Source organism: Protopterus annectens, chromosome 17.part0 (assembly GCF_019279795.1).
Source record: "Protopterus annectens isolate FY-2018-M chromosome 17.part0, PAN1.0, whole genome shotgun sequence".
In the NCBI taxonomy this organism is placed as follows: Eukaryota; Metazoa; Chordata; order Ceratodontiformes; family Protopteridae; genus Protopterus; species Protopterus annectens.
The window spans coordinates 58,426,015-58,435,080 of record NC_056751.1 but is presented as its reverse complement, the minus strand read 5'-3'; the positions used below and the strand labels follow the sequence as shown (position 1 = coordinate 58,435,080).

The 9,066-nt window shown below is 47.0% G+C and overlaps 1 protein-coding gene across 2 annotated transcripts in view; it reads right to left on the bottom strand.

Annotated features, from left to right (window-relative positions):
* The window catches only part of RBPMS (RNA binding protein, mRNA processing factor), a 1,623,413-nt gene that overhangs the window by 253,031 nt on the left and 1,361,316 nt on the right, over positions 1–9,066 (bottom strand). The window lies entirely within an intron of this gene.

The window sequence follows — 9,066 nt, the reverse complement described above, 5'->3', positions numbered from 1 at the left end:
ATGTCATATAGCTGTTCAGACACTGACATCCATATATACAGAGGAATGCAACTGTGTAACAGTTATACTACAACAGTAGTCTGGAAAGGTTCACAGCTGTTGCTATCCAGGCCAAGCCCTTTGATTTGTACAATAGTGAAGACAGACTGTGCCACAGGATACCAAATGATCAACAGTATGTAATGCAGATGTATAGTTCAGCAGCCTCTATCTACACTCTGTACAACATAAGTAGGTGGTAAAGACGTCATGTGATCAAATGGGTTGTAACTGTTACATAATAAGACATAACTGACACCATCACGTGCACATTGACAAACAGAACAGTCTGTATGGCAGGAGGCGGTAGGCTTGCATTAACCCAGGATATGTAAGTAATGTAAATATAGGTGAAGTATACAGTACTGTACATCCAGATACCTTAAGGCAGCTCACCCCTGATACCCACACATATTTTACTAGCCTAGGTCATTTATGGTGCTCCCCTCCAACTCATTAATACAGGGCCGTATACCACTGTTACATACACTGGTCTCTTGAGTGCATAAGAGCACACATGTACTGTTTCGGTGATGCCCACACATATATGGACCCAGCCCCACCGTATGTGTGGGGGATACAACAGATGTGGACTGCTGGCAGCAATGGCAGTGTGATGTACTCACAGCCCACTATGGAACAACTGCCTACAGCATGTCATATGTAGGTGGTGAACCGAGGCTGGGACAGTGGCACACATGTGGAGAACTGTTGCCATAAACTAAGCAGGTTGCTGGTGTTACAGGATAGTCTGCAACATACCCTTAGTCAGGGTATTGAGGTCAGAAACAGAAATGAATGTAGGCATGTACTGATAGCACTCAACACACACACTGCCAGTGACATATCTGACAAAGGACCTGTGTGGTGGACCGACAACACATGATAGGCACACCTCTGGCCACCAAGAGGATAGGCCCACAGTTGAGAGCTTTGCAGACAGACTGCATTCCAAGTTACAGTTGTTTGTACATGCACATCGTGTAACACCAGTGCTATACAAAGCATAACACAACTCTACTCACACTCTGTCTGTAGTTCCTGAACCTCCTACAGATATACAGCTGCCCTGAGTGTGCAGGCTCTCCTGTAAGAGGTAGTGCTACCTGCTGTCTGTAACACTGATGCCCACACACAGGTAGGATGTCCATCACACAGGAAATGTAAAGGGACCATGCCCACATGATGTAGGGATTTATAGTGGGTGGTTGCCATGACAGTGGTAATTGGGAGTACTACACGTGTAATCATATATATATATATATATATATATATATATATGGCTATCTGGATAAGTATATGTACATATATTTCCACCATATGTCCTGGACATGGAGTGTAGCCCTACCCCAGCCCCTATAGCCCCAAAGTCATAGTGCAAGGTGATGTCAGGTATGTATAGCAGGAATATTAGTACACTATTGCTACTGTCACTGGGATTGTCTTCACAGACATGGTGTGTGTGGAAGGTCACATCTGCTTCTAACATGTATGCCATTGGCTACTGACAGCCATCCTAAGGAAATCATTGTAATGTACCGCTGCTAGCATGTAATGGCCCTGTCAACTGCAGCAGAGATACTGGCCAATATATGTGGAAATTCTGACACACCCTGTACAGTCCAAAGGTATACACATAAGCCCTTACTGCACAACATGTATAACATGCCTGCCAATATGGATGTGGACAGCCATGTAGATGGGTATAACACATAACGACTGGCATACATTTGCCACCAGGGGTTATGCCTTTGCACACTCCTGTCTGGCCTGACACACAATGACTGCTGGTGCAGGGGTGCCATGGCCACATACTACCCACTAGATGTTGACATACATCTGTACAGCATCCCACTGCTCTGTCTGACATACATGACTTTTAAGGGAGGCACGGCAGCAGTACATCTGGCAAGTATCTGCACATGACATCTCACTGGGTAAGTACACTAATCTGCGAGGCATTTAACAATGCACTGTGCAGGCTACAGGCGGACTGGCTCAACACTGGTCTACAGCCCCTATGGGGGAATGCACATGTACCTGCATATATAGCAGGCTCCACAGGCATGTCACAGCACAGGGTAAGATACACCTGTGTGAAAGTGCATGATCACAACCAATGTGAACACAGCCACGGTCTCATATGGGATGCTAGCGTAATATTCCAGTATATGGACTATCTGTTCTACACCATCCTCATATGTGCCACGCACAGAATGAACCTACATATACTGGGCTGCTACACAATTTTGTCTGATGGCTGTCTGTGGTCTGGGACATGTGTGTGTATGGCCGTACGAACATGTACGCCAATACGGTACCATGCAGTGGGGCAGCACGTAACATCAGACGGGAGGGGAGCTAGAACAATGACATCTACCACAGTCTGTACAAAGGCTAAAGTACATATTGACAATACACACACTGCCGACATTCACCATAAGTACACAGTCCTCAGTACTGTACAATCATCCACAGAATGTCCAGGTTATGCATTGAATTATAACCCCTATTGTACATAACGTGTAGCAGTTTGATATATCACTGGCTTGTTATCAGATATGATGACACTAATTATAGTGTATGGCACATATGCACCACTTCATGCATGACATATGTACAAAGGTTGACAGAGGTGTGGCTGGAAACACATACACAGGGCCATTATTGACATGTTGCTGTGATACCCTCATACATTTACTGTTGTAACAGGGCTTGTTGCAATATATGTCCTATGAGGGATATGAAGTCAGGCCTTCACCATCTACAGACAACAATCCTCACACTACCTTCTGCAGTCCACAGATAGATTCTCAATGGCTAACACATGAAATCAAAGGCACAACAATGGCCAATCTGCAGATGACCCTGCAGATGGGGATTCCTCATAAACATGGAACTGACATGGCAGGTACTGCAACATGTACGACAGCCATATCCAGACAAACACTGTTAAACCAACATTACTCCAAATGCAGTATAGCAGCACTTAGAGTCTGTAGTCAGGTCAGGCACATCCCCCTCCTGTTTGTTGCCCTCTTTCCACAGTGTATGTTGTTAGAGGTAAATCCCCAATCCATCTGAAATGCTGTTTGCCAATAAACAGATCTAGTTCCTGCTCACAGTGAATGAAAAGGGCCAACACCACCATGATGTTTCTAAATATTGGAGTGTGTTTCCCTGCAATTGGCTATGAGAATGTTACCACAGCTGTTCCATATGAAATCAGTTAGGGGAGGGGTGCAATTCATGCAGAGGTCATCAGCTGATCACGAGCATCACTTAAAGTACACATGCTGCTGCCTAAGCATAGCAGGTGTGGGTCCCCACATCCACCAGACAAGGGGTGGGAGATGCAGACTGTGGCAAATACCTGTCAGGGAGGGGTGGGAGAGTAAAACTGTAGCATGTTTGTGTCACACACCTACCAGCACTGGGTATCAAACCCGTGACAACTATGTAGTGCTATCACAGTTAGATGCAGTTATTGGATGCACCACATGGGTCACCTGTTGTGGCGCACTCAGAACATATATGTGATGGTGAGTGACATCTGCAACAGGGATACGGTACATATAAGGCAGATGATGTACACGTGCCTGTCTGCATGAACAGGTGCCAGCGTCGACACAGCCACAGTCTCACAGGGATGCACACACATTGACACACTTTGCAGGGCCAGGAGTACAACTCATCAGTAGTGGGAATGCCACAACACATCACTGTGAAGGTATCACATGCACCACACGGGCCCCATACAGATGTTGTAAGGGCAAAGATTATGAGGAGGTGTCAGACATTGGACAGCATGCTTCAGTAGGCCCATGGGGATTGTATTGAGTGTAGATGTGGCCACAGGCACCATACAACACACATACAAACATACTAGGTGCCAGTACTGACATGCATGGGTGCATGTCTGCACAGGTGAGTGGTGGTCAACTGTGCCAGCAGACTGTACAAGGGTAGGTGATGGGTATACCTTGGCATCAGGCCACATGACAATGGTCTGCATTGTGGCTCAGGGCTGTAGTTTCTGCATTTGCCCACACAGGTGGGTATTGTATTTCCCATCCAGTCACCTGGGTGACTATTGTGTGTGGCCAATGCTGTGCATTGCCTGCCATGTATGTGTTTCTTAGTCCATGACATGGATGGTGTCTAGGATGTGCACACCTCCACATGCATGTACAGTGACATGTGGAACTGTACCTGGGGTATCTGGCCCATGTTGTGAACGCGGATTATCATAAGATGTGCCAGTCTTGCCCACCTCTGGCAGGAACTGGTAATGGGCAGCAAATTTACCCTGCACCTACATTGATAGCATGCTAACAGCATTCCCTGGTGTCAGTGGCATCTGTCCATACAGGCCATGTTGTCAGGCATGGTATGTCCATTGTGGGTCACATGTGAAGGCACCACAGGTGGTGCAGGTGTCCATTGGGGAAAATGGGGGAGGTGCACTGTCTGCATGTACGTGCATATTGAACAGATGGACAGGGTGACATGCCCTCTGTAGCCCACTGCTATCACTATCGGTGGCCAATATGCAGTGTACTACCCACATATTGGCTGTTGCCTAGGCATGTGTGTGTATGACACATGGGTAGAGAGTGTGATCTGGGTAATACTGGGGTTGCTAACTGTCCCTGCCTGGCCTTGATGTCACATGTATGGGTATGGCTTTGCACCCCAGCCTCTCAGCTATTTTACATCTGTTATCCCAGTACAGTTGACATTGTGATATATAGTAGGGCCACCATATAAGAAATATGCAAAACCCACTCCACATTGGCCACAGGTGTCACACACTCACACCCAACTCTACACAGGATATGAGTTGCACACACACACACACACACACACACACACACACACACACACACACACACACACACACACACACACACACACACCTGTCATGTCGTAGAACCCCTACCTAACTAGTTCATTACACAACAGCACTATGCATTTATAGCATGCACCACGGACATTACTGGAGTATTCCTTCCCCAAAGGTGTATTTCACAATGGATGACATAAGCAGGATTACCAAAGTAGGGCATTTCAAATGCACTGCGAGTGACTAGCCTAAAATGCAATGCTCCCTACAAAGACAGTGAGACACACACAAAACATCCACAACTGACACGTGTGGGTATAGAACCCCTGACCGAGGTCTATATCAGACTACAGCATGGAGCTGTTATAGGATGCACCATGGGGATTATTAGAGAACTCCTTCCCTAAAGGTATATTTCACAATGGACGACATCAGCAGGATTACCAAAGTAGGGCATTTCAAATGTACTGTGAGTGAGTAGCCTAAAATGCATTGCTCCCTACACAGACAGTGAGACACAAGCAAAACATCCACAACTGACATGTGTGGATATAGAACCCCTGACCGAGATCTATATTACACTACAGCATGGAGCTGTTATAGGACGCACCATGGGAATTACTAGAGAACTCTTTCCCCAAAGGTGTATTTCACAATGGATGACATCAGCAGGATTACCAAAGTAGGGCATTTGGAATGTACTGAGTGTGACTAGCCTATAATGCATTGCTCCGTACACAGGCAATGGAACACGCACAAAACATCCAGAACTGCCACACTCCAGCTGTATGCAGTTACCGGACTACAACCTTCCCAGAGGTGTATTTTTAGGTTGGTGACATCAGCAACCTTGGCAATGTTGAGTATATGAATTGTAAGGAGTGTGAGTACCCTAATAAGCAATGCTCTCTAGAGCACACACACACACACACACACACACACACACACACACACACACACACACACACACACACAATGTCTGGGGTTAGAACACCAACCTAACTGATTTATCCCACTATAGCAGTACACAGTTACAGGACGTGCTACAGAGATTACTGGGCTATAACCTTCCCAGAGGTGTATTTCTAGTTTGGTGACATCAGCAGCTTTGGCAAAGTTGAGTATATGAATTGTAAGGAGTGTAAGTAGCCTAAAAAGCATTGTTCTCTACACAGGCAGTCACGCACACAAACACTCACAGTTGCTAGTTCTGGGGTTTGAACTCCTACCTAACTAGTTTATTACACTACAGCAGCACGCACTTATGGGAAGCACCATAGAGATTACTGGGCTACAGCTCTCCCAAAGGTGTATTTCACATTGGATAACCTCAGCAGGCTTGTCATAGTAGGGCTATGGGGAGGGCAGTGTGTGCATGGGCCAGAACCCATTCATCTAGGGGTAGACACGCCACATGTGGGCACACACGGGGTCATATGTCACATGTACGTGTATATAGCTATTACATGACTACTTCCTTGTATAGTCATGTTGCACAGCTGGCACGTGCACCACATAGTCTGTAATGCTGACAGATACTGGTGGCTATTATCTGCAGTAGTTGACATCTGCACCTTATGTGTTTGTGGCCCTTTGGCTGTGTGCTGGGTGGGACAGGGCTGGATAGCTCCTTGTCACAGTCACCCTCTTCCACACATCTATGTTCATCTGCCTTTGGCTTATTATAGTGTGTTGTCCTTACATATATGTCTTTATTCCTATCCACTGTGTGTGCAAGGTAGGAGTGGTGCATACTGACATGTGTCTGCACTAAGAACTGAGACTGCCAGATATGTTTGGTCCACTTTTGTTTGCAGACATGGCCTTCATGTGTTTAGGTGTGTGAGCATGCCCAGTATGGCTGTCTGTATTGCATGTGTGGATCAAGTCTAGGTAGTTTGTACTGCGGTGCTGACCTTTGTGTTGTACACCGACAGGTAGCATGATGTATCTGCTGGGTATCCATTGGTTAGTTGGTACTGACCGTTGCTACATGTCTGCATAGCGGGGGGGGGCACCTGACTATTTCTACATTTCTACACAGGTTTAGGGGGGCCATACCTGACTGTTACAATATTTGTATGTAGGATGGGGGGGGGCACACCTGACTATTTCTACATTTCTACACAGGAGTGGGGGGGCACACCTGACTGTTACTATAAGTCTACATAGGATGGGGGGACACACCTGACACTTGTATACATTTGCTAGAACTGTACTGGTATGTCGGATACTCCATTTCAGTCTGTAGTCTTACCTATTGTGCTGGCTAGAGGCATACCAGTGTAATACAGATCTTAGCTTTTAATTACCTACACATTAGTTTCTGACTTCCTAGCCTTCACAACTGACATCCAACTGCCTGGCCTTCTGTAGTCTGTCTGTGTAGGCCTGGGGGGGGTGGGTTAACCATAGGCCTCATTCAGAGGCCATAGTACAGCATTTGTTTGTGTTTGTCTACACCTGTCCTGCTGGCTGTGAATGTTGTTGGGTATGTGACCCCCCCTGACTGCATGTGTGAGTCACTTACCTTGTAGGTGTCCCAGTATTGAGGGTGGTGCTGCAGAGCTGCCTATGTTGGATGCACATAGTACACTCCCTATACATGGTTGAGCACAGTTAGTGTCATGTTTGGCATACCTTTTACTGTATGTGTGAGTCAGAGAAAGGTGTCATTCCCTAGGTCTCTACCGTGTCAGTGCATGTGCTATGCATTGCCTCTTTGCCAAGGGCAGGGCATACCGGGCACACCTCCTTCTGCCTACTGGGGCAGGCTCAGGTTGTTCCTCCTCCGAGTCACTCTGTGCCTGTGCAGGCCTTGGCAATGGTGGGGGCTGTGTGGCCCTGTCTCATGCTGTTCCTGCTGCAGCTGTTTCCACAGGATTATATTGTGTAGCACGGCACATACAAGGACAATCTGGGTACATGTAGTTGGTGAGTACTGCAAGGTTCCACCAGAAGTGTCCAGGCACCGGAACTGTGACTTGAGCATCTCAAACACATGCTCTATTATGATTCTTGTTTGTGCGTGTGCCTCATTATGGAGTTCTTGTCCGGGTGTGGATGCATTTCTGATGGGTGTCATCAGCCGCAGCTCCAGTGTGTATTCAGCATCCCCCTCTAGGTGACCGTGTGGAATGTCCCCATTGGCAAATCTCTGGTACAGCTGTGTCAAATGCCAGATGTGGGAATCGTGATATCTTCCAGGGCAGCCAGCACACACATTCATTATTATGCCCTGGGCATCGCACATGACCTGGAAGTTGATGGAGGGGAAGCCCTTGTGGTTGATGTAGACCCCACCCTGCTCATTGGGTGGTGCTTTGATGCATATGTGTGTGCAGTCTATTGCACCCACTACTTCAGGGTATTCTGCTATTTGGTGGAAGAGACACATATTGCTGGCCAACACCTCACGGGTGTTGGGGATATATACGTGCTCACCGACATGTGCTGACATGGCATCCAGGAACTGGAGTACCCTGGATGCTGATGCCTGTGAAATCGCCATCATATCCCCAGTTGGCCTTTGGAAGGTACCTGTAGCTAGTATTCTTAGGCCTACACATACCTACACATACCTTGGTATCCAATGGGATGGGTCCCCCTCTGTTAGTTCTGTGCGTAAGGCGTGGCCGGGACAGCTCAACAATTTGCTGTAGGAGGTCCCTGTCCACCCTATAGTGCTCCACTATCTTCTGCTCATGTAGCCCTTAGTAGGTTACTCTGGGTTTGTACACTCTTCTCCATCTCCTCACTGTGGGTTGGTCGGCAGCATTCACATCCTCACCACCCTCAGCCTCTTGCACATGCTAGTTTATGACAGCAGAAGCAGCCCCTAACATTTTTTGTTTTGCTTTCGGTTTGTAAAATTTCCCCGTTTGTATACACCGGTGGTGCAGAGATTTTGGGAAAATCAAGGGGGAAAGGTGTTTTCATAGTTTATAGTGGTGTGCTGGGCTGGTCTGCTGCCTGTATAATTGGCTGATTCTGATACATTTCACCTGTCAGCTAAGCTAGTTCTCCTTGATTACCTTCCTACTGCTGTTTTCCCTTCCTATCGCCTTCCTGTTTAAGGCCAGGGGGTGCTGCGGAAACAGAGTGCTCAAATGTCCACAGAGCTGGTATTTCCTGGTTTACTTTTTTTTCTTTAAAACCCGGTGCACAGTGCGCACACCTGC